At 43.5% G+C, this 25,754-nt stretch overlaps 1 protein-coding gene across 3 annotated transcripts in view; it reads right to left on the bottom strand.

Moving 5' to 3' along the window:
• ndrg2 (NDRG family member 2) overlaps positions 1 to 24,333 on the bottom strand; it is a 116,897-nt gene extending 92,564 nt beyond the window's left edge. Inside the window, exon 1 of one of the 3 annotated variants that reach the window (XM_060916926.1) lies at positions 24,051 to 24,333. The gene's annotated coding sequence lies outside the window, so the exon portion shown is untranslated. The remainder of the gene's footprint in view (positions 1 to 24,050) is intronic. The other 2 variants (XM_060916924.1, XM_060916923.1) reach the window with 2 other exon arrangements.
• Positions 24,334 to 25,754: the final 1,421 nt, after the last annotated feature.

The following is a 25,754-nucleotide window of genomic DNA, read 5'->3' as shown; positions in this document are numbered from 1 at the left end:
CTCGCTGGACAAATTAATCCACATCAGCATGGAGGACAGCGAGATGGACGATGAGAGGGTCGGCCAACATTGGGCCGAGCAAAAGCCGAGGAGAATTAATCTGCTTTAAAGGAGCAGAAACCTTAATTCATTAGTTTGGGTTTGCAGAAAGATTATGTACTTAAACACTCTCATGAAGTGAAGTTGTCCAAATGTGTCAAATATAGCATCATTTCAAATAATAATCATAAGCAGTTTTGGCAGTGTGATGTCACTGGGATCCATTTAACAAAAGGCGGCTCCGGATTATTCTTTTGTTAAAGGATCACAGTGACATCACACTGCCAAATATGCTTATTATTATTATTATTATTATTATTATTATTCGAAATTATGCTACATTTGACACTTATAAACAAATTCCCTTCATGAAATGTGTTTAAGTACATAATCTTTCTGCAAACTTAAACTGTAGAAATTAAGTTTTCTTTTCCTTTAAATATATGTTTTAATCTTAATCTAGTCCATTTAATAAAGTGCCAAAATTTAAACTTTATAATATGCAGTCGCCTTACTTTTCTTTTCAGTGTATCTTAGTTATACATATATTACGGTAATTGCATCCAAAACATTCTAAATCATTACAGTTATAGTAACACAGCAACTTATTTTAAGGTGGCAGGTCTTTGGTTCAGATCCCTTTGTGATCAACAGGAGGTCATGATGATCGATTCTCTTCACTGGATTGCATAAGATGGAGCAAACCACTGGTCATATTTTCATGCACATTTTTGTTACAACACTACTTGATCAGAGATAACTAAGGGATCCCTGTAGATTTTCAATCTGTCATAGACCTCAGTAATCTATAATAAAACAGTTTAACTTGCATGTTGAACTTTAAGGTGAAATTTCAAATGTGTATACATTAATACTATTTAGGTCAGAAATCATTGAAACACTGGTAAAATCTATCCTATAATCATGGATCTAAAACCTCTCATGCCCCTTTTCCACCAAAGCAGTTCCAGGGCTGGTTCGGGGCCAGTGCTTAGTTTGGAACCGGGTTTTCTGTTTCCACTGACAAAGAACTGGCTCTGGGGCCAGAAAAACCGGTTCCAGGCTAGCACCAACTCTCTGCTGGGCCAGAGGAAAGAACCGCTTACGTCAGCGGGGGGGCGGAGTTGTTAAAACCAACAACAATAACAAGACCACGAAAGGTCGCCATTTTTAAGCGACGAGAAGCAGCAGCTGTACAAACGTGGAGTCGTCCATTATTATTATTATAACTGTTGTTGCTGCTGCTGCTTCTTCTGTGCTGTTTTTGCTTCGATATTCGCGCCAAGGTTTAAGCAAACGTAGCGACGTAACTGACGTATACAGCGACGTAATGACATGGTACCGCGAGCTATGGAAAAGCAAACTGGTTCTCAGCTGGCTCGCAAGTTGAACGAGTTGTAAACCAGCACCAGCACCGGCCCCGAACCAGCCCTGGAACTGATTTGGTGGAAAAGGGGTATCTGAGACCCTAAAAATGTACCTGAGAGCATCGATTTTCAAAAAGTTTTCTGGGGGAGCATGGCCCCAGACCCTCCTAGTTTCGCTTCACGCCTTTGGCGCTTGCTTTCACACCATTGGCACTCAATTGTCTGTGTATTATCATGCCAGAATTTAGGGCTTTAATTTTTTTCTGGGGAAAACACTGTTACAGTCATTGTTTATCGTTATCTCAGTATTAAGCTCTGTCTTAAGTGGCCACTGATATTCCCTCAGTTCCCCTGGATATATTCACTGCCTTATAAGTACCGTATTTTTCGGACTATAAGTCGCACTTTTTTTCATGGTTCGGCTGGCCATGCGACTTATACTCCTGTGCGACGTATATATGGTTTTTTTTTTTTTCACCGCGGAATAACTGGAGCTGATGCTGAGTCTGACGACAGCCACGCAGAAGAAGAGGAAACGGCGCTTCATCTGCCGCTGGAGTTGGCAGAGTTGTTCAGAAGCGACACCGAGGATGAGGAATTCAATGGATTTGCTGATTTGGAGTGAAATCATCAGCTTGATAAACTTGATTGACCTGTGTTTTATTATTAATGATAGGCCTATAGTTATTTAAATAAGTTATGTAGTGATTTTAGGCAGTGCTTAATTTGTGAAGTGGGAGGTCCCAGAACGCAGGAGGTGGGTGGGTCCGGCGACTCAAAAAAAAAAAAAAAGGCGGGGGATGGTTTCCTATAACTTTACGCACATGCGCTTATTGTGTGTGTAAAATAATAATAATAATAATAATAATAATAATAATAATATCAGACATGATCTTAGAAAACGCTTTAGTGACAAACAGTTACAGACAGTAATATGTCGTGATATTATATTATAAAATATTAATTTTTATTAGTCTATATATTAAATTATATATTACATTTATCTTCTAAAATAACAGACTGTACTCATCACAGCCGGTTTATTTCACCATTGGAGATCAGATCACACAAGACATGAGTTAAATGACTCATTTTAAGGATTTAAGTAGGGGATTTAAAAGCGGTTGTTGTTGTTTTTTTCACTAGATGGTTGTTTTTACTACCGTACCTGTCTTTGGAGATGATATACCTATAGCCTACTTGACCTCTGATTTGATGAAATAAAATTCGACAAAAATGAAGAATGACACTCCTCGATGATGACTACAGCTTTAATAACACAGATGAAAGAGCCATGGGGCGATAATAAGCCCCACCGGTAAAAATATTCTAAAAGCAAACTGATTAATGCATCAGTAATAGGCTACTAATATTAGTTATAATAATAATATAGGCTATTAGTAATAACGATAGTGATAGTATTAAAGATAGTAGATATTTAAAATAATCAGACTAGGCTACTTACAGGGCAGCTGCTCAGCTGTTCGTTTATTAAATAAACAATGGAGTCGCGCAGTAACCACGCGCCGCTTATCAGATAGAATCACAGATTCCATGGATAGAATAACCCTTCAAAAAAGTGCGACTTATAGTCCGGTGCGACGTATATATGTTTTTTTCATCTTCATAATGCATTTTTTGGCTGATGCGACTTAAACTCTGGAGCGACGTATAGTCCGGAAAATACGATACATTGAATGTCCTGAACAGGCGCTCAGATTGCAGTTGCTAAAATAGGAACAATTTATTGATATAAGGTGTTTTGTGGGCGGCACGGTGGTGTAGTGGTTAGCGCTGTTGCCTCACAGCAAGAAGGTCCTGGGTTCGAGCCCCGGGGCCGGCGAGGGCCTTTCTGTGTGGAGTTTGCATGTTCTCCCCGTGTCCGTGTGGGTTTCCTCCGGGTGCTCCGGTTTCCCCCACAGTCCAAAGACATGCAGGTTAGGTTAACTGGTGACTCTAAATTGACCGTAGGTGTGAATGTGAGTGTGAATGGTTGTCTGTGTCTATGTGTCAGCCCTGTGATGACCTGGCGACTTGTCCAGGGTGTACCCCGCCTTTCGCCCGTAGTCAGCTGGGATAGGCTCCAGCTTGCCTGCGACCCTGTAGAAGGATAAAGCGGCTAGAGATAATGAGATGAGGTGAGGTGTTTTGTGGTCACTGTACTACACTGTAGTGTGTCACGTGGTAATGCATTATATGACAATGCAGCTTTCATAAATATTACCATATATCAGTTGTAATTATGTTCTACGCATATACCCGCAACTCTGACGAGATCATTTTCAGTGACGAATAAAATGGTTTTGAAAGTTCCTGCTTTTAAAACATATTTTTGATACGGTAATTTTCTTTAAGAGTTTTCATTTACAACACGTCTCCGACAGCTCAAAATGCATCGCCGGGCATTTAAACACTGCAGAGCTTCCGGAGGCCCTACTGGGTTGACGCCCCCCTCCCTTTCCATTTTCCTGCATCCGCCCCTGCTTCGTCCTCTGGCCATCACCTCTGGCTCACTCATTCGGGATCTAAATCTACGTCCGGATTTCTCTAAAGCTATCCAGATAAAACTGAATGAAGGAATGATAAAGACTGTTCGGCTTAAAGCCTATGAAACGGGACAGCATTGTTACAAGTTGAGGAAATCATCACGATATGGAAGTTCCATCTCAGAACATATTTATCATTCTGTAACAAGCTGCTACATCCTGATCTACATGAATATCTCTTTTTCTCATCATCTCTAGCCGCTTTATCCTGTTCTACAGGGTCGCAGGCAAGCTGGAGCCTATCCCAGCTGACTACGGGCGAAAGGCGGGGTACACCCTGGACAAGTCGCCAGGTCATCACAGGGCTGACACATAGACACAGACAACCATTCACACTCACATTCACACCTACGGTCAATTTAGAGTCACCAGTTAACCTAACCTGCATGTCTTTGGACTGTGGGGGAAACCGGAGCACCCGGAGGAAACCCACGCGGACACGGGGAGAACATGCAAACTCCGCACAGAAAGGCCCTCGCCGGCCACGGGGCTCGAACCCGGACCTTCTTGCTGTGAGGTGACAGCGCTAACCACTACACCACCGTGCCGCCATCTCTCTTTTTCCACTCGTTATTCTATTTCCACTGTGTACCCATTGCAGTCTCTTATCATTCATAAACACCTCAGCAGAGTCAACACTTCTTACACAATGGTACTCGTGTCATGATTGTACTTTTGGTTACACTGTGAACGCCTGCTGCACAAAATACCAAAGTCGATGTTTAGAATTCTGCAGTGTTAAAAAATGTAAAATATTCAAGGCCCCCCCCAACAGCAGAGTGTTATGTCTCCCTTTTTGAGATGTGTCTAAAAGCTAGTAAATATTGATGCATGAGAATATTTATTTTGATAAGATACTCTAGTAGTCATGAACAAAACTGATTAGACAAAACAAGCTTGATTAACATTTAGATGGATAGAGGTTTGAGCGCAAAATGCATTATATAAACTGAATATTATCTTCCAGTAACATTGAAAGGTTGTTATTATTATGATTTTTTTTTTTGGTGGGGGGGGGTGTAACTCCAACTCCCTGACCTTAATGTGAAATATGATATATGCTGCATTCTGCATGACTCATCTGACAATAACACACCGACACTGCGGCGACGATGTGAGGCATTACTTACAGCCACAGGCGTAGAATTGGGTATGGACGGTATGGACGTGTCTCTATCAATCTCAAACGACGGCTGATACGTCCCTACCAATATTTCTGATTGAAGAAAAAAAAAAATCACGCTCCGTGCGCGGTACACAAATGGGTACTGTAGGTTTCCACTGGGCGAAACACCATGCAAAATTCACTCATGAATATTCGCTCTGGGGGCGTGGTCGCGAAAACAGCTAGCATGTTTGGCTACTATGTCAATTAGCAAGTGCGGCTGCAGTGCAGTGACCGGCTGCTAGCTAGCAAACTGTCCTTGAGGAATGTAACGTTAGATTAGCTTGTAAAATGAATCAGTTAACAGCGGTTCGGATTCAGTGTGCAAAAACGACAAAGACTATGACTGTTTTCTAAGTCTGGGTGGCATGTAAATAACAATCCGACTTGATACTGACAACAACTGGTGTTCATTAAGGTCACACAGACATTATTAAATTGTGCTAATGTTGGCTAATATTGTACCTAGTCTTGCTTGTGAAGTGCCTGCAAACTTTAGCAGCCTGCTAACCCTTAATTTGAAGTGCTTCAGTTAAGACCTGCAGAGCCCTCACCAAGTTTGTGTAACATGACACATGTAAACAACAACAACCCGATGGTGATATGGACATTAAAAGGTGTCTGAGCCACGAACAATCAAATAAAACATTTTCATGTATTAAGCATAACAGCCTCTGCCTTCTTGATCAGAAATTTTTGGTTACTCTCGCCTCTCTTTTGAAAATGTCACATACTGAGTACATACATATGCTGAACTGACTGGTTTTCGAGGGGGTTCATTTGAAAGCGGTAGGCTAAAATCTCTTCTTGTGCAAACACTGTAGAGTGAACGGTGTGAATTACTACAGTCCTGAACTTCAAATTTTAAAAGTCTGGACTTTGGATATAGGGCCGTGCCGGTCGTGTAGTGGTTAGCGCTGTCGCCTCACAGCAAGAAGGTCCGGGTTCGAGCCCCGTGGCCGGCGAGGGCCTTTCTGTGTGGAGTTTGCATGTTCTCCCCGTGTCCGCGTGGGTTTCCTCCGGGTGCTCCGGTTTCCCCCACAGTCCAAAGACATGCAGGTTAGGTTAACTGGTGACTCTAAATTGACCGTAGGTGTGAATGTGAGTGTGAATGGTTGTCTGTGTCTATGTGTCAGCCCTGTGATGACCTGGCGACTTGTCCAGGGTGTACCCCGCCTTTCGCCCGTAGTCAGCTGGGATAGGCTCCAGCTTGCCTGCGACCCTGTAGAACAGGATAAAGCAGCTAGAGATAATGAGATGAGATGAGATGAGATGACATTCATATTTCTGAAAGCTACTATATAAAAGTTCTGTTTTGTTACATAATGTTCAGAAGATGCTGCATAAAATTTATGCAGATAGGATATTTATGCCATAAATATCCTGTTTTGTTACATATTTCTGGAAACTATGCTGTTGTGTTGTGAATAGAATGAATAAATGCCATAATGCAATTTAAAATGCAGTTTCTGCTGTTTCTATCAAATTGCACCCTAGCCTCCAGATCGGGTGGGGGTGGGGGTCCTCAGGGTCGATCAAAAATATGCAGGGGGTCCAGGACCCCAAAAAGGTTGAGAACCACTGCTGTAATTGATGCAGTATGTGGTTTGGCATTGTCATGTTGGAAAATGCAAGGTCTTCCCTGAAAGAGACGTCGTCTGGATGGGAGCATATGTTGCTCTAGAACCTGGATATACCTTTCAGCATTGATGGTGTCTTTCCAGATGTGTAAGCTGCCCATGCCACACGCACTAAAGCAACCCCATACCATCAGAGATGCAGGCTTCTGAACTGAGCGCTGATAACAACTTGGGTCGTCCTTCTCCTCTTTAGTCCGAATGACACGGTGTCCCTGATTTCCATAAAGAACTTCAAATTTTGATTCGTCTGACCACAGAACAGTTTTCCACTTTGCCACAGTCCATTTTAAATGAGCCTTGGCCCAGAGAAGGCGTCTGCGCTTCTGTATCACGTTTAGATACGGCTTCTTCTTTGAACGATAGAGTTTTAGCTGGCAATGGCGGATGGCACGATGAATTGTGTTCACAGATAATGTTCTCTGGAAATATTCCTGAGCCCATTTTGTGATTTCCAATACAGAAGCATGCCTGTATGTGATGCAGTGCCGTCTAAGGGCCCAAAGATCACGGGCACCCGGTATGGTTTTCCGGCCTTGACCCTTACGCACAGAGATTCTTCCAGATTCTCTGAATCTTTTGATGATATTATGCACTGTAGATGATGATATGTTCAAACTCTCTGCAATTTTACACTGTCGAACTCCTTTCTGATATTGCTCCACTATTTGTCGGCGCAGAATTAGGGGGATTGGTGATCCTCTTCCCATCTTTACTTCTGAGAGTCGCTGCCACTCCAAGATGCTCTTTTTATACCCAGTCATGTTAATGACCTATTGCCAATTGACCTAATGAGTTGCAATTTGGTCCTCCAGCTGTTCCTTTTTTGTACCTTTAACTTTTCCAGCCTCTTATTGCCCCTGTCCCAACTTTTTTGAGATGTGTTGTTGTCATGAAATTTCAAATGAGCCAATATTTGGCATGAAATTTCAAAATGTCTCACTTTTGACATTTGATATGTTGTCTATGTTCTATTGTGAATACAATATCAGTTTTTGAGATTTGTAAATTATTGCATTCCGTTTATATTTACAATTTGTACTTTGTCCCAACTTTTTTGGAATCGGGGTTGTATACAGGTGTGCTGATTGCGCCTTAATCCTGTGCAGGTGCGAGCCGTTTACGGTGCGCACCCGAGAGTTCACTTGGTGCGTGCGCTGTCCAGAGAGCGTCTGAGAGTCTACGGTATCTGATGTATGTGCCAAGGCGCGCAGGTGTGACACTCTTGCACCAAATTAGTATAAAAATTAAAGTAGATATAAATATCTTATGCCAAATTATGGCGGGATGTAGAAAAAAATCCAAGTCTGAATGCAGTTATCTTCATAACCGTATTTTAAAAATGGGTTTTCTTTTCTTTTAACACAGGATGTCAGATATGCAGCTTACAAGGCAAAGATGAGACACATTCTCACATACACGAGAATTCACCACGTGTTTGTGAGGCTCTAACAAACCAAGTGGGAATGGGAAAGTTTGGTCAAACTTTCTGTTAGAGTAGGCTTGTGGGTCTGTTGTGCTAGGAAATGTGGTAAGATACTGTATAACCACTTTTAAAACATCTTATTTATCGCTATCCACTAATAACTAATGGTCAAACATTAAAACACAACTGCTGTCACCATTTAGTCATGTGAGTTGCTTATCAGAACCTTTGTATGCAAGAAGTTTTCTTACGGGACCAGCGCAAATTTTAGGTGAATATCCCTGCATTAGAAGGCATGTACTTAACAAAAATATACAAAAAAAAAAAAAAAGGTGGTGTAGTGGTTAGCGCTGTCGCCTCACAGCAAGAAGGTCCGGGTTCGAGCCCCGTGGCCGGCGAGGGCCTTTCTGTGCGGAGTTTGCATGTTCTCCCCGTGTCCGCGTGGGTTTCCTCCGGGTGCTCCGGTTTCCCCCACAGTCCAAAGACATGCAGGTTAGGTTAACTGGTGACTCTAAATTGACCGTAGGTGTGAATGTGAGCGTGAATGGTTGTCTGTGTCTATGTGTCGGCCCTGTGATGACCTGGCAACTCGTCCAGGGTGTACCCCGCCTTTCGCCCGTAGTCAGCTGGGATAGGCTCCAGCTTGCCTGCGACCCTGTAGAACAGGATAAAGCGGCTAGAGATAATGAGATGAGATGCAACCAATTAGAATTTAGTTGTTTACGAGGCACTCAAGGATCACTCAGGATTGGATAAAATGAAACCGGTTATAGGGCTTTCTTCAGTTTTTGCACCTCAGACAGTAAATGCGAAGAAGCCACCTTTATATTTTTGTCACACGTACACTCAAGCACAGCAAAATTCCTTCTCTGCATTTAACCCATCTGTAACAGTGAAAACACACATGCGAGCAATGAGCGCACACACATACCCAGAGCAGTGGGCAGCTACGCTACAGCACCCGGACAGCAGTTGGGAGTTTGGTGCCTTGATCAAGGACACTTCAGCCATGATACAGAAGGAGGGGAAAGTGCTGCTCATTCACTCAACTCCACTCACATTTTTCCTGCTGGTCCCAGGAATCAAACCGGCGACCCTTTGGGCCCAAGGCTGCTTCTCTAACCTTCAGGCCATGGCTAACTGCAGGTAGGGATCATCTCATCTCATTATCTGTAGCCACTTTATCCTGTTCTACAGGGTCGCAGGCAAGCTGGAGCCTATCCCAGCTGACTACGGGCGAAAGGCGGGGTACACCCTGGACGAGTTGCCAGGTCATCACAGGGCCGACACATAGACACAGACAACCATTCACGCTCACATTCACACCTACGGTCAATTTAGAGTCACCAGTTAACCTAACCTGCATGTCTTTGGACTGTTGGGGAAACCGGAGCACCCGGAGGAAACCCACGCGGACACGGGGAGAACATGCAAACTCCGCACAGAAAGGCCCTCGCCGGCCACGGGGCTCAAACCCAGACCTTCTTGCTGTGAGGCGACAGCGCTAACCACTACACCACCGTGCCGCCCAGGTAGGGATCAATGACTGTATATATGAGCAGCTCTTGTAACGGATATAAACGTGAAGTCAATATCTCGGAGGCCCTGTAGTGGACGGCTGCAATTTTTACAATTCTTAGCCCCGCCTACTCCCATGTTAATGGATGAGGCACCAAACTTATATTGCTCAAGTTATATTTCCACAAGGTTTAAAGAAGTTATTTGTTTACAAGTAAATGGGCACAGTTTATGAGGTGATAGACAGTTTTGGGGGTGGGTTAGAAATGACCTCATGAACATACACGCACCTTCCAACATGGAACTGAAGCCCAGTGAACTTCATTTAACTTCTTGTACTAATACCGTAATGAACAAACCAATGTGAGTGAAGCAGGCTTGTAGTCCTCGAGTCCGACTCCTGCCTTAATTTTAAGGACTTGTGACTTGACTTGGACTTGAGCACTGATGACTCTGACTCGTGCATTAACTGCATTCAGACTTGGATTTTTTTTCTTTATTTTTTGTAACATGCCATAATGATTTGGCATAAGATATTTATATCTACTTTAAGTTTTGTACTAATTTTGTGCAAGAGTGTCACACCTGCGCACTTTGGTGCGTGCACCAGATAGACTCTCGGCCGCGATCCGGACAGCGCGTGCGCCAAGCGGACTCTCGGGTGTGTGCGCCGTAAATGACTTGCACCTGCACAGGATTAAGGCGCAATCAGTGCGCCTATATAAAAACTGTGAAAACACACTTACTTTGCGAAGTATTGAGTTGCGTTGCTGACACATTACCGAGCCTTATTTTCTTGTTTGGTTTCCTGATCCCTGATTTCCTGTTTCTCGTCTTTGATTCTGCCGAGTCTATGATAGCCTGTTTATGCCTCGCCCGACCTACTGCCCGCTTCACTGTTTTACGATTTTGCCTGCCGTTTACCTGTCTTCACTTGTATTAATAAACACACCTTCTGCACTTACATCCATCTCCCAACCATCTCTGACAGAATACATCACACTCCCTGACAAAGAGAAGCGCATTCACCTGTTCATACGTCATGTTCAGGAACAAACTAATGTTAACGGGGTTAAAACAGCCATCGTCAAACGGTGCGGTTGGAGTCTTGTTCTCAGACTCGACTTGGATCAATAGTGGGTTCGATTCGGACTCGACTCGAATTTTTTTTTTAATGACTTGGACTTGACTCAGACTTAAAACACTGGGGACTCTAGACTGGACTCAGGGTTTAGTGACTTGACTACAACACTGGAGTGAAGTGATAAACCAAATTAGCCAACATGAGCTAAATCGCTGAACAATTTACTATTGACTGTCTAACTTTAGCTACGACGTGAAGTAGCTTGTTATGGTTAGCCAGTCAGACCTCTTTTAAATGAATTCCACTCACAGAACAAAGCTCTGAAATTTTTTCCCCCAGAATGGTAAAATTAATAGACTTACACAAACTATAACTACAGTTTCGCATTTTACATAGCATGCTACCATCTTAAAGCAGGAGGCGTTCATGACTGATACGAGCAGGCAAGAGACAGACTCATTTGTCCAATTGGCCACATCCATTACGTGTGCTCCGACTACAATTTTTGAAGATACACACCTCCCACTTCCACCAAAAGCTTCAAAACTGCACATTTATAGTAAATAGTGCCATGTTGTGTGCTGTACAGTCATCAGTCGGAATTAAATTTATGATGTCGCCAGAGGATTGTTCAGAGATGATTCAAGCCAATTGTTTGGATTAGTCATGTTACTGTGACATACCTAAGCTGCAAAGAATTGAGAAAATCTTCAATAAAATGTCAATTGTTGCTTTGTCGTGGAAATCGTGGCTCAGTGTGATGCAAAATCTCCATGAATTCAGCCTGATTTTGACAAGATTTTGTCATGATCAACATATTTCTAGCCTCAGACCTGAACATGAACATCAGGAATGACGAATGACATAATCGAAGTATTGCACTGTGGAGTCTGGGACACCCGATGACACCCTGACACAAAGTCCAGCATGTCAGATATGTTTTTGTATTTTCTCACCTAGTTTGAAAACTCCTACAAAACCTTCCTCGACAGCCATGAATGACCATTTCTTGACTCTCCCACCTGACAGCATGCAAGGACATGAACAATGATTGTTTGGGGTCAAACTTGGAACGTTGCCAGCCTCCTGACCAAGACACGGCAAGAATTTAAGGCACCATGATTGTCTAATTTGACATGGTGACCATTGTGAAAGACAAAATTATCATGCAGCTTCATCGCAGCGTGAGTCTTCTTCACCAGAGTGATACTATTGAAGCATGCAGCCCTACCCTGGCATAGTTTCATAAAGCCACAAATCAGCATTAGAAATGCAATCTTGGCATGAACATTAAAGTGCATATCCCGGGTAAATTCAGGAGCAAGATAAATATAATTCTCCTATTTTATATTAAACTTTGGTCAAATATCTGTCACATTTTGCATTTTGTGCAATTTTTTTTTTTTTTTTTATCTTGCGCAATACCAGAAAAATTCAGTTGAAATCAAGTCATTTGAGGCGAATTGGTCCACCTCTGAAAAAACTTGGCATTTGGATTTCCCGGAAAACATTGATTTTCGTGACGTCGCGTGCGGGACGCCTCCCTCTGAATCTCATGTCAGCGCTGGTTTGTTTATGAGAAAACGACCTGGTGATTTTCTGCAAATTTCTTCAATGTTATCGCGTAATTATTAAAATGGTTAACAGATGTATCGTAGGAGGGTGTAGCATAGGGCTGCACAATTAATCGAATTTAATCGAAAATCGCGATTTTGGCTGCCACGATTAAATTAAATGAAAATTGTGATTTATTTCCATTTAAAATGCGAGCTCTGCTGTATATCTGATCAAGCACTTTTTGACCAATACTCCGCCAAACCATTAGGGGGCGAACCGACGCATGTAAGGTTTCATTACTCCCCCTAAATAAGCAAGCAAGCCAAGTGCAGTGTTGCCAGATTGGGCGGTTTTAAGTGCATTTTGGCGGGTTTTGAACATATTTTGGGCTGGAAAACGTCAGCAGCATCTGGCAACACTGGCCAAGTGCGCAGAGCGGTATCTTCTTCAAGGGGTGATAGCGTGAGAGTAGGTAGCAGATTGAGGTGAGAGAGAAAAGCTAACTATGTCGGAACAGCAGACTATTTAGCACAGGAGGCAATGTTGTGACCTGCCTTCGCTCATGTTTAAAGCCAGAGCATGTTGATAGGCTGGTCTTTCTAGCTAAAAACTTGTAGGCCTCAGTATAATGCTATGTAATTGTTGCATGGTCCTTCATTCTTTGGTAATTTCTTGGATAAATTTCATTTATTTGTCATTTGGAAATCAGAATTTCTCTTTTCATTCTGCACTGAAAGCTGTTCATATTGTTTGTATAGTGAAATAAAATTTAAGTGATTTCCCTAACATCAAGAATAATCGTGATTAATAATCGCGATTACAATTTTGATCAAGATAATTGTGATTATAATTTTTTCCATAATCGTGCAGCCCTAGCGTAGCAACACCAATCTTGATGGGATTAGTACTCATCGTTTCCCAAAAGACCGGACAACGAGAGAGAAACGGAAGCACTTCATGCGAGGCACCCGGAAGCCGAGGACCAAGCAGAGCCGAGAAAAAGACCAAGAAAATCGGCAATTCACAAGTTGACTGTTGCCAGGGTAAGAAATAATTCTGACATCTCATTATATTCTTCATCCAAAGGTGAAGTAACACTGCGCTCAGGTGACAATTCCATATTTCAATGCAAAATCGCTAGCTGCTAAACTTTGTCTATACAGACTGTGCACTGAAACCGTGCAAGCTCTCGCAGCCTGCTGGCGCTTCCGCAGGTGACATTACGAATCTGGCTCCAGACTCCCTTGGGATTTTTCCAGACGTGTTTTATTTTTTTCTGCTGTAGACAGATGGCCTTGTGCAAAATTACCCTTCTGGATGAGTGTGCAAAGGGACATGCTTTCATATTAAAAAAAAAAACAAAATTGGTCCAGGATATGCACTTTAAGGCTTGTGTTCAAAACATGTGCAATATATAAAATTATTATTAATTATATATTATGGGCGGCACGGTGGTGTAGTGGTTAGCACTGTTGCCTCACAGCAAGAAGGTTCTGGGTTGGAGCCCAGCGGCCGGCAGGGGCCTTTCTGTGTGGAGTTTGCATGTTCTCCCCATGTCTGCGTGGGTTTCCCCCACAGTCCAAAGACATGCGGTTAGGTTAATATGGGACGGCCTTGGGCTGAGGTGCCCTTGAGCGAGGCACCGAACTCCCAACTGCTCCCCGGGCGCTGTTAGCGTGGCTGCCCACTGCTCTGGATATATGTGTGTGTGCTCATTGCTCACATGTGTTCACTGCTTCAGATGGGTTAAATGCAGAGAGGAATTTCACAAGCGTGTGATGAATAAAGTTATAATAATAATAATAATAATAATAATAATAAGCAGCTATAACACAGGCGGCATGGTGGTGTAGTGGTTAGCGCTGTCGCCTCACAGCAAGAAGGTCCGGGTTCGAGCCCCGTGGCCGGCGAGGGCCTTTCTGTGTGGAGTTTGCATGTTCTCCCCGTGTCCGCGTGGGTTTCCTCCGGGTGCTCCGGTTTCCCCCACAGTCCAAAGACATGCAGGTTAGGTTAACTGGTGACTTTAAATTGACCGTAGGTGTGAATGTGAGTGCGAATGGTTGTCTGTCTGTGTCAGCCCTGTGATGACGTGGCGACTTGTCCAGGGTGTACCCCGCCTTTCGCCCGTAGTCAGCTGGGATAAGCTCCAGCTTGCCTGCGACCCTGTAGAACAGGATAAAGCGGCTACAGATAATGAGATGAGCTATAACACACATAAAAAGTTCAAGGAACTTTATTTATACCCGAAGGTAAACTTGTTTTGCAGTAAAGTGAGTCAGCTTTCTCTTCCACACACGCCAAACAACACTTAAAACGTCTAACACATAAAACACAGCGTAATAAACATACATACACACATACACATATATATATATATATTAAAAAAGTGACATAAAACATTAAAACAAACACATAAAAAGGCCATTGTCTCCACTGAAGCAGACTCATCCAAAGCCAGAGTTAAAGATGTCCTCTGGTGTGTATTTACAGCCTCCTGTGTGTGTGTGTGTGTGTGTGTGTGTGTGTGTGTGTGTGTGTGTGCTCCCTAATCTGGACAGTAGAGGTGTTGTTTAATAAGCTTGGCATTGTCCAAAAACTTGTATCCCTCAATCAATCCACTATTGTGCATTTAAAATTCTGCATCTCTCAGTACATGGTGCGGTTTGAGCCACAGCTCCCTACCTTACACATCAGGGGCGTAGCTAGGATTTTCAAGGGGGGGGTCACACAGTGACTGGCAGCCTGGGTACATTATATAACAAAAAATAATTACCATTGCTAGTTTTAGGCAGCTTAGAAACCGGCTCTTCCATTATTGCTGTTTCTTCCACATTTTCTTGATGTTGTGTTCTAGAAACGGCACTAAAACTTGGCTTCGAAGCCACAAAATGCAACTTTGATGGAAATATATATATATATATATATATATATATATATATATATATATATATAAAATAATAAATTGCTTACCTCTCTTCACGTCAAAAGAAGGAGGAACGTTTCGCTTGTTTTGACATGGCGAATTATTAACACGAGGAAATACTCGTAATTCGCAACTAAAAAGACTGCAGCTACACCATGCTTTCCAGTGTGATCGTGTTGCGCTTGCGCAGAACTGTGTCAGTCCTGCGCGCCTTGGCTCGTGCACCTGAAGGCGCACCTCGGGCTGCGTGCGTGCCTAACGAGCTCCGGCACGCGCGCCGTTAACAAAGAACACCGGTCTTTAATGAATGAACTATGTTTGGGCTATTTAAGGACTGCGCCAATGCAAGGATGATGCTAAGTATTACAACATGTCTAGTGTGCCTTACAGAGCCCTGCTTCCTGTCCCTGTTCTTGTTGACCTCCTGGTTTTTCGACTCCTGTTTCTCGTCCCTTGATCTTGTATAGTTTTGCCTCTGATATTCTGTCCATGCCTCGACTGACCTCCTGCCTGTTTCCTCAATTACCACTTTGCCTGCTGTTTCGGATTGTTTGCCTGTTGTGTGCGTTTCATGCACTTTATGCTCATATCACACTCACTACGTTTACATGCACATGGAGAGAATCGAATTTCTGCCGTTGCTCGACTGAAATCGAAGTTCAAAATGCCATGTATACACCTTAATTCGGCTGAAATTGAACCGAACTTGATTTCTCGGAATCGAGCTACACGACCTAGTTTATGCGATTTCTGCCGAGCTACTTTGTGCATGTAAACCCTATCGAGCTAGTTGTCGAGCTACTTCCGGAAGTGACGAGTGACGAGACCACAAGCGGGAAACACAACAGCCTCGGTCGGCATGACAACGAATCATGACAACGGCATGAATCTTTTCTTTTTGTGGCATTGTTTGCACTGTTAAAATTTAGCTCACTTACTGTATCACCAAATACATCTGTACAGCTGTTGCATAGCTGTGAATTGTGTACATAAACAAGTCATTGTATTTGTGTGTGTGTGTGTGTGTGTGTGTGTGTGTGTGTGTGTGTGTTATATATATGTCCAACATCTGAAGAATGTCAATAAAAACAAAACAATTGAACTTTTTGTGTGTTTATTAAGACATAAGTTAAATTGTAAGCAAAAAAAAATATTTTTTTGTAAGCAAAAAATGGACTTTAGAAAAATATTATTGTGCAAAATAAGTTGTCTTACAAAACAGTGGTCTGCGCCGGACAGTTTGTAGCCATACAGTCTGTTAGAGCAAGCCTAACAGCTTGAACACGGAACTGCTAGTGTTGCCAGATTGGGGGTTTTAAGTGCATTTTAGCGGATTTGAACATGTTTTGGGCTGGAAAACGTCAGCAGTATCTGGCAACACTATAGCTCTTCTTCATGACGACAACCGGAAGTGTACCAACACGATGGGGCGTGTAGCGCCACGTGTGGCTCGGGTGCACAATGCACCTTGCACAATAGCCCGATTTCACTTGTGCATGTAGGATTGGATTTCTCTGGCACCCCTGCTGGGACCCTTTGCTCGATTACCAACAGCAGCTCGATTTGGACGTGCATGTAAACGTAGTGACTGTGTATTATTTAACATATCTGCACTTACATCCACCTCTCCCTCACACACTCTGACAAGCTGGGTTTTCGTGCCCGAACCACAGGAAGTCCATACAAGGTGAGGGACTTTGCTGTGTGGTGCAACAGGAACTATCTGCAGCTCAACACCTTGAAGACCAAGGAGCTGGTCATTGACTTTGGGAGGTCCAGACCAAGGTCACAACCAGTTCTGATCGAGGGAGTCGAGGTGGAGGCTGTGGATTCCTACAAGTACCTCGGGCTGTGGCTGGACAGCAAGCTGGACTGGACTTGCAACACCAACCACTTGTACAGGAAGGGACAGAGCAGGCTGTACTTCCTTAGGAGGCTGCGGTCCTTTAACATCTGCAGGAAACTCCTGTGGATGTTCTATCAGTCTGTGGTCGCCAGTGTCCTGTTTTACACCGTGGTGTGCTGGGGGGGGGAACACATCCAAGAAGAACACATCCAGGCTGGACAAGCTGATCAGGCGGGACGGCTCTGTGGTCGGCATGAAGCTGGACTCTCTGGTGATGGTGGCAGAGAAGAGGTCTATGGACAAACTATTGAACATCATGGACGATGCCAGTCACCCTCTGCACACCGTCATCAGCAACCAGAGGAGCCTGTTCAGTGACAGAATGCTCCTTCCCAAGTGCAGGACGAACAGACTTAAAAACTCCTTTGTCCCTCACGCCATCAGACTGTACAACTCCTCTCTGGGGGGAGGAGGGGTAACAGGAGGACAGAGGACAGGAAGGAGCAGTAGCCTAGCCTGACTAAAAGCAATACTGGACAATGTGCAATATAAAGTGCAATATCTCTCCTGCTGCCCCGCCTCCTCTCTCTCCCCCCCTCCTCTCTTCCCTACATCTTATTCTTTTTATATTTGTATCTGTAAATACTTAATTTATTTTAATTTATCTAGAAGTTTTTCTCTATTTCTTTTCTCTGTTTATCTGTAATGATGCTGCTGGAATCTTAATTTCCCTGAGGGAACCCTGCCAAAGGGATCAATAAAGTTTTATCTAATCTAATCTAAGGTTATAGAAACCCTAAGGCGACTTATTTTAGATTTTTCGGATCACGGATCCGCCGATGGCAGTTTAATACTACCGCTAGAAAAATAAAAAGTCCGTGCGTATTTTTATCTTTATTTTAACCGCCGAAACGTACAAAAAGAAGTGTAAAAAAAAAATAGTCACATATTTTTCTTGTAACAGCACTGTATCCCTGGTACTAGGTCATATTTCTTTAAGTAAAAAGTATTAGAATCGCAAATACAAACGACAATGTGTGTTGTATATATCCACTTCAGCCGAGTCCGAAAACGAAACTATTTACGACATTGAGTATTCACTTGAATGTTTTTATGGTATTTACGACCGCTTTACGACAGTGTCAACCTCGTGCTGACCATGGCTGACGCTGACAGCATGGATTCCGAGCTATCGCCTCAACTGTACGTAAGCATAAAGTGTGGTAAAGAAAAGTCTTTTCACTGTCTCACTAACCAAAACGTGGGCGATTTCATCTCTCAAGCGTTGAAAGTAAACAATGAAAAGATCAAAACGATCTTTGGTTCTCAGAAAGAAGGTGGTGATGTAACGAGCGCGATGCCGAATATGCCTGCCATAACGTTAGTTCGCAATTTTGGCAGCAGGTATCTGACTGTGGAATTAGAAGAGGATGGTGCCGCAGAGAGTCCTATCGAATCAAGTAGCACGAATGTATCAGCCTTCAATGTGCATATATATGCATATATATGTATGTAAAGTGTGTCTCATTCATCTCATCTCATTATCTCTAGCCACTTTATCCTGTTCTACAGGGTCGCAGGCAAGCTGGAGCCTATCCCAGCTGACTACGGGCGAAAGGCGGGGTACACCCTGGACAAGTTGCCAGGTCATCACAGGGCTGACACATAGACACAGACAACCATTCACACTCACATTCACACCTACGGTCAATTTAGAGTCACCAGTTAACCTAACCTGCATGTCTTTGGACTGTGGGGGAAACCGGAGCACCCGGAGGAAACCCACGCAGACACGGGGAGAACATGCAAACTCCGCACAGAAAGGCCCTCGCCGGCCACAGGGCTCGAACCCAGACCTTCTTGCTGTGAGGCGACAGCGCTAACCACTACACCACCGTGCCGCCCAAGTGTGTCTCTTGAATTTAAATTATTTTATCATCTTAATCCGACATTGAAATTTTGCCATGCAAAAAAAAAAATTGGACAAGGACACTTTTATTTTTATTTCGACCGACATCATCAAAAATATGTTGAAAAAATCCGTGAACCTAAAGATCAAAAATGGGTGGCCTAATGAGGCTGAGGTGACAATATATGCCGCTTTTCCACTACCAACGCGGCTGAGTTGGGCTGAGCCGTGCCGTGCTGAGTTGGGCTGAGTCGAGCTGAGCGGGGCTGTTGGCGTTGCATTTCGACTACAACCGCGCTGAACCGTGCTGGCTGGAAGTGGGTGGACACATTGGGTGGAGTTAGCGAAAGTGGGTGGACGTCACGTGATGTCGTTAGGCGGCGCAAACAGTGACATCAGTGAGCTTTTAAGCGGTAGTCTCACGACCCGGATAGTAAACAATAAACATGGAGGACATGGAGTCGTTAGTGTTGCTGGTCTTGGTGCTGTGGCTTGTTGTCACCGACAACGCCAACAGATACTGGCAAGAGCGTATAGATGAGGCGAGGCGCATAAGGCTTCAGAAATTCTCGTAATTAGGGCCCGAGCCCTATGGGCGAAGGCCCTATTGTTCTTGTAAGAGTTCACTATTATTATTATTCTTCTTCCGTCTTCTTCTTCTTCTTTATTTTTCTCCGCTGTTGGGCCATTTTCGGGGCGCTTGCCATGGGCGAAAACGCACGAAATTTGGCACCAGTTCCGAGAATTGCCACCGCTACTCAGAACCAAAAGCCCAAACTTGGCCGGGGCTCAGGGCCTCTATAGCGCCCCCTAAGTCGTTGTGATTTTGGTCTCCCGCATTAAGGTGCCTGGTTGCCATATAGTTTGTAGTAGTGGCATGCCATTTGGTACGCATATGTATCTCACTAAGCCGGACAAAAATGTAATGCCAATGCATTAGCCACGCCCAACAGGAAGTGAGGTAATTTCACTTTTGTGTGAAATGCATGGCCACGAAGAGGGCGCAACTCCTCCTAGACCGTTCATAGGAATGTCACCAAAATTGATACACATCATCTACAGACATGGCTGACAAAAGTTACTAAATACGTTTCACGTAGGATCAACCGTTCAGAAGTTATACGTCAATCAATTTTCACTTCAAAATTTTACATGCTTAAAAATTCATAACAAATCTTCTGATTGCTCAAAACTGCTCATACTTCACACGCAAATCACTAATTGGGCTTCTGACATGTTACCCAATTTCTGTCATATTTCGCCACTGGGGGCGCTATTTTTGGGCAAAAAATCCAATCTTTCCTCAAATTTGGTCAAACTTCACGGCCACCCTCTTACTACCTCCCATGTCATGTATACCACATTTTGGGAATTTTCGTCCATGGGGGGCGCTGTTTTTGGCCGACGCAATTTCTCCAAAACGGGTTTTTGGTCAATAACTCCATAATGCTTTTCCTTCACACCACTACCTTGTGATAGTGCGTTGCTGTTGTAGACACTTATTTTTCCAACTCATAATCGCTCATGTACAGCATAGCGCCACCTACTGACATGGGAAAAACCAAAAAATTTATTCTTCAAAAATCTATATCTCATCTTCTATTTACTCAATTGTCATCAAACTTCATCCACAAACTCTTCATAGCTCACCTGACATGTACGCCAAATTTTGTGCACTTTCGCCCCTGGGGGTGCTGGTTATGGCAGAAATGATATTGCAGGTTCTGATTTGTCAAACTTGGCAAGCAAACTGTTTACAAGTCCCTTATTGGGGCGCTTGCCATGGTCGACAACGCACGAAATTTGGCTCCTTTTTCTTAGACTGCCACCGCTTCTGAGAACCAGAAGCCCAGATCCAGGCGCGCCTCTGGGCCTCTTTAGCGCCCCCTAACTCGTTGTGATTTTGGCCTCCCGCATTAAGGTGCCTGGTTGCCATGTAGTTTTAGTAGTGGCATGCCATTTGGTAGGCATATGTATCTCTCTAAGCCGGACAAAAATGTAATGCCAATGCATTAGCCACGCCCAACAGGAAGTGAGGTACTTTCACTTTTGTGCGAAATGCATGGCCACGAAGACGGCGCAACTCCTCCTAGACCGTTCATAGGAATGTCTCCAAAATTGATACACATCATCTACAGACATGGCTGACAAAAGTTACTAAATACGTTTCACGTAGCCTATACCGTTCAGAAGTTATACGTCAATCAATTTTCAATGCAAAATTTTACATGCTTAAAAATTCATAAGACATCTTCTAATTGCTCAAAACTGCTCATACTTCACACGCAAATCACTCATTGGGCTTCTGACATGTTACCCAATTTCTGTGATATTTCGCCACTGGGGGCGCTATTTTTGGGCAAAAAATCCAATCTTTCCTCAAATTTGGTCAAACTTCACGGCCACCCTCTTACTGCCTCCCATGTCATGTATACCACATTTTGGGAATTTTTGTCCATGGGGGGCGCTGTTTTTGGCCGACGCAATTTCTCCAAAACGGGTTTTTGGTAAATAATTCCATAATGCTTTTCCTTCACACCACTACCTTGTGATTATACGTTGCTGTTGTAGACACTTGTTTTTCCATCTCATAATCGCTCATGTACAGCATAGCGCCACCTACTGACATGGGAAAAACCAAAAAATTTATTCTTCAAAAATCTATATCTCATCTTCTATTTTCTCAATAGTCATCAAACTTCATACGCAAACTCTTCATAGCTCACCTGACATGTACGCCAAATTTTGTGCACTTTCGCCCCTGGGGGTTATTATTATTATTTTTCTGTCGCATTTGACCTTATTTGAGGCATTTCCCCATGCACGAAAACTCATGAAATTTGATACACACATCAGTCATTGTAACCGCTTCTCAGCCACAGACGTTTGGCCCGGGCGTGGCCCAGGGACTTCAGAGCGCCCCCTAATTGAAACAAAACTCTTCAGAACTTATGGCCTGAACCTTACTCAGAACCCTTAGATCAGTACAAAAATGACATGAATCATGACAGTTGTCCTAGCAACACACACACACACACACACACTGCAGACACGGGGAAGCTAAGATGACTTAAGTTTACAGCGTGAGATGGAGATAAGGAGGGGACACATGTAAATTTTGTACATATATAAATGTACATTTTCACACCAGAGAAACACACACACACACACACACACACACATACTTTAGTGTTTGTCTGTCTGTCTCTCATCCGTCAGGCAGTCATGGCATTATTATTATTAGGCCCCGAGCACCGTACAGTGCGAGACCCTATTGTTGCCATGTGTCCATTTCTGTGCTTTGTCGCCATTGTGGGAGTAATGTCTCTTGCCACAGAAGCTGTGGAAGGTATTTCGCGGGGACGCATGCCCCCGCCCCCCTTGGCCGCTGGCGCGAGGGCCCGTCGAGGCCGCTTGCGGCTTTAATTCGTAATTATTATTCTTCCGGGTTTACGGTGTTTACAGATCCCGGTGTGCTCGCGGGGTGTGTGAGGACACTCCTCCTCACCAATCAGTGCACAGGGGAGTGTCTGCTCACGCCCCTAGCCTCACTCGGCTCGGTTTGGCTCGCTTCAGCCCCACTCCAAAACCGTGCGAGTTTTGGGTGCTAAGCAGGGCTGAAGCGAGCCGAGTCGTGCTGCTCTAAGGTAGTCGAAACGCGAGCCGTGTCGGGCTGAAGTGAGCTGAAAAAGGGTAGTGGAAAAGGGCCAATAGTTTTTTTAAAAAATGTTAGAAAAATTACAGTGGGCGCTTTTCTAATATTCTTATGCGGCTATTGAAAAAATGTATGGTCCGGCAAAGTGGGGGGGGTCACGGGCCCCCCCAGGACCCCCAGCTACGCTCCTGCACATAGTGCGTGTGTGTGAGTGAGAGAGAGAGAGAGAGAGAGGGGTGGTGAAGAAGACAAGCAATAAAACTCGTCTGAGCACTTTTTCAAATGGATAATTTGATCCTGTCACAGCATGTGTGTTGGACTTTTCTCTGAAGGAGCACTGGAGCGAAGCTTGGGCATACACCTCTGTTTTACACTTCCTCTCTCACACACTGCCTAGACGCACAAACACATAAAACAGGACTAATCGGTCTCGTTAGTCCACAGGGACCCAAAACAACGCAAAGAAAGACCTCAATAGTGCGAATCCCAAAGTGCATACTTCCATACTAAACAGTACGCCCTAATAGTACACTACTTATAGTAGCACCGCTATGCGGTTGAAACCAGCTTGTTTGGGGGCGGGGCTTAGCCCATTTTTAACAGCATAATAAATTTATCCAACATTATCAGAAACCCTGGGTGACATATCTTGTACAAAACACTCCCATGAACGCAAAAAAAAAAAAAAATCAATCATTCTTTCATAATAATAACAATAATAATAATAATAAACCCTCTGTGTGTGAAAATAACAAACTGTCATAGGATCAAAGCCCTCCGGATGTCTTTGGGTCTCCTACAAGTTTAAGTATCAAATACATCACCTCTCTATATTTCTATCAACAAAGAAAAAAAGTGTGGGGGTTTTTCCCCCCTCAAGAAAGGGCTTGATGAAAGAAAGAAAGAAAAAAAAACCCAACATACAACAGAACAGATGTTCCAGCAGCAGCAGCTCGTGAAGAAAGCAGTTGTAACAGACCACCACATGTGCGCGCACATGTCAACACAAACAGCATGTTTACTGATCAGAAAAAATGTCCATCAGGTCTTAAATTCGATTTTTTTTCCCCCCAGTAGTATCGGTTGTTATAGCATTTTAGTAAAGCCTTATCTAAATGAACGTGTTTCCGAATGCTTAATGTTTACGAGAGACCAGATATCACAATGTCACAACGCAAGTGCTGTGAAATGCCGTATTTTGTTATTAACAGTCGTAAATTAACCTTAAGCATAAACAAACAAACAATCTTTACTATTATTTTTATTATTTTAACCATACATGTGTTGTTGTTGTTTTTTTTTTACAAGGAACTCAAGGTTTTTTTTTTTTTTTAAAAATGCGTGTTGAAAGAAAGAGTTAAATATATTACACACTTACCGTGCAGAACAACTAAAACCGATATTTGACAGCTGACAAAATGTGCAAATTACAACAGCTGTGCCTGCACGCGCGCTCCTGCTCTCTCTCTCTGCTGGGCTTTAATTTCCCTCCACTCTCGTCTTTTGTCTCGTCCCCAATATGCTCTCTGTCTCTCACTTTTCTTCCGTCTTTGTTATTTTGGCTTGCCGTCCCTCTCACAGAATCACTCTGTTATTTTCTTCTTTCTCGAGTAGCAAGCCAAAAAAAAAAAAAAATCCTGCACGAAATATGGAGCCGTCAATCAAACACAGGGGGGGAGTTAGTTTGGGCTGAGAGAGGGGTGTTTTATAGTCGTGCAAACTCTAAATCGGTTCAGGTTAAGGATAATTCGTAAAGAAATCGTTAGATAAATGATACACGAGGCTAATATTTAATTTGATGCTTGGTATTGATCAATATGTGGTTAAATACTGGTGTGGGAATGTTATATATAGAATGCGCCTCCCCCCCCGGGTTTTCCTGTAATGGTACGGTTCGGGTGGTCAAGTAGCAAGTGGAATAAAACGTGCTCACGTTCCAAGGGTCTAATCACAACTGTGAGGCGTCTTTGCTGTATAATGACTGACTCTCTCTCTCTCTCTCTCTCTCTCTCTCCAATTGTCAAAACTTTACCTGAAGAGCAAAAGAGGATTCTTTATGAGTAATAAATAAGAAATTCCCCAAAGTTTGTGAACCCTTTAGAATTTTCTATATTTCTGCATAAATATGACCTAAAACGTCAAACTTTCACAGAAGTCCTAAAAGTAGATAAAGAGAACCCAGTTAAACAAATGAGACAAAAATATTATACTTGGTCATGTATTTATTGAGGAAAATGATCCAATATTACATATCTGTGAGTGGCAAAAGTATGTGAATTTGAAGGTGAAATTAGAGTCAGGTGTTTTCAGTCAATGGGATGACAATCAGGTGTGAGTGGGCACCCTGTTTTATTTAAAGAACAGGGATCTATCAAAGTCTGATCTTCACAACACATGTTTGTGGAAGTGTATCATGGCACGAACAAAGGAGATTTCTGAGGACCTCAGAAAAAGCGTTGTTGATGCTCATCAGGCTGGAAAAGGTTACAAATGGCCCTTTTCCACTACCCTTTTTCAGCTCACTTCAGCCCGACACGGCTCGCATTTCGACTACCAAAGAACAGCAAAGAACGGCTCGCTTCAGCCCTGCTTAGCCCCTAAAACTCGCACCATTTTGGAGTGGGGCTGAAGCGAGCCAAAGCGAGCCGAGTGAGGCTGGGGGCGTGAGCAGACACTCCCCTGTGCACTGATTGGTGAGGAGGAGTGTCCTCACATGCCCACACACGCCCCGCAAGCACGCTGGGATCTGTAAACACCGTAAACCTGGAAGAAGAAGAATTACGAATTACGAGAATTTTTGAAGCCTTATGCGCCTCGCTTCATCTATACACTCTTGCCAGTATCTGTTGGCGTTGTCGGTGACAACAAGCCACAGCACCAAGACCAGCAACACTAACGACTCCATGTTTATTGTTTACTATTCGGGTCGTGAGACTACCGCTTAAAAGCTCACTGATGTCACTGTTTGCGCTGCTTAACGACATCACGTGACGTCCACCCACTTTCGCTAACTCCACCCAATGTGTCCACCCACTTCCAGCCAACACGGTTCAGCGCGGTTGTAGTCGAAATGCAACTCCAA

This window comes from Neoarius graeffei, chromosome 3 (genome assembly GCF_027579695.1).
Source record: "Neoarius graeffei isolate fNeoGra1 chromosome 3, fNeoGra1.pri, whole genome shotgun sequence".
Taxonomy (NCBI): domain Eukaryota; kingdom Metazoa; phylum Chordata; class Actinopteri; order Siluriformes; family Ariidae; genus Neoarius; species Neoarius graeffei.
This window is presented reverse-complemented; position numbering and strand designations above follow the sequence as displayed.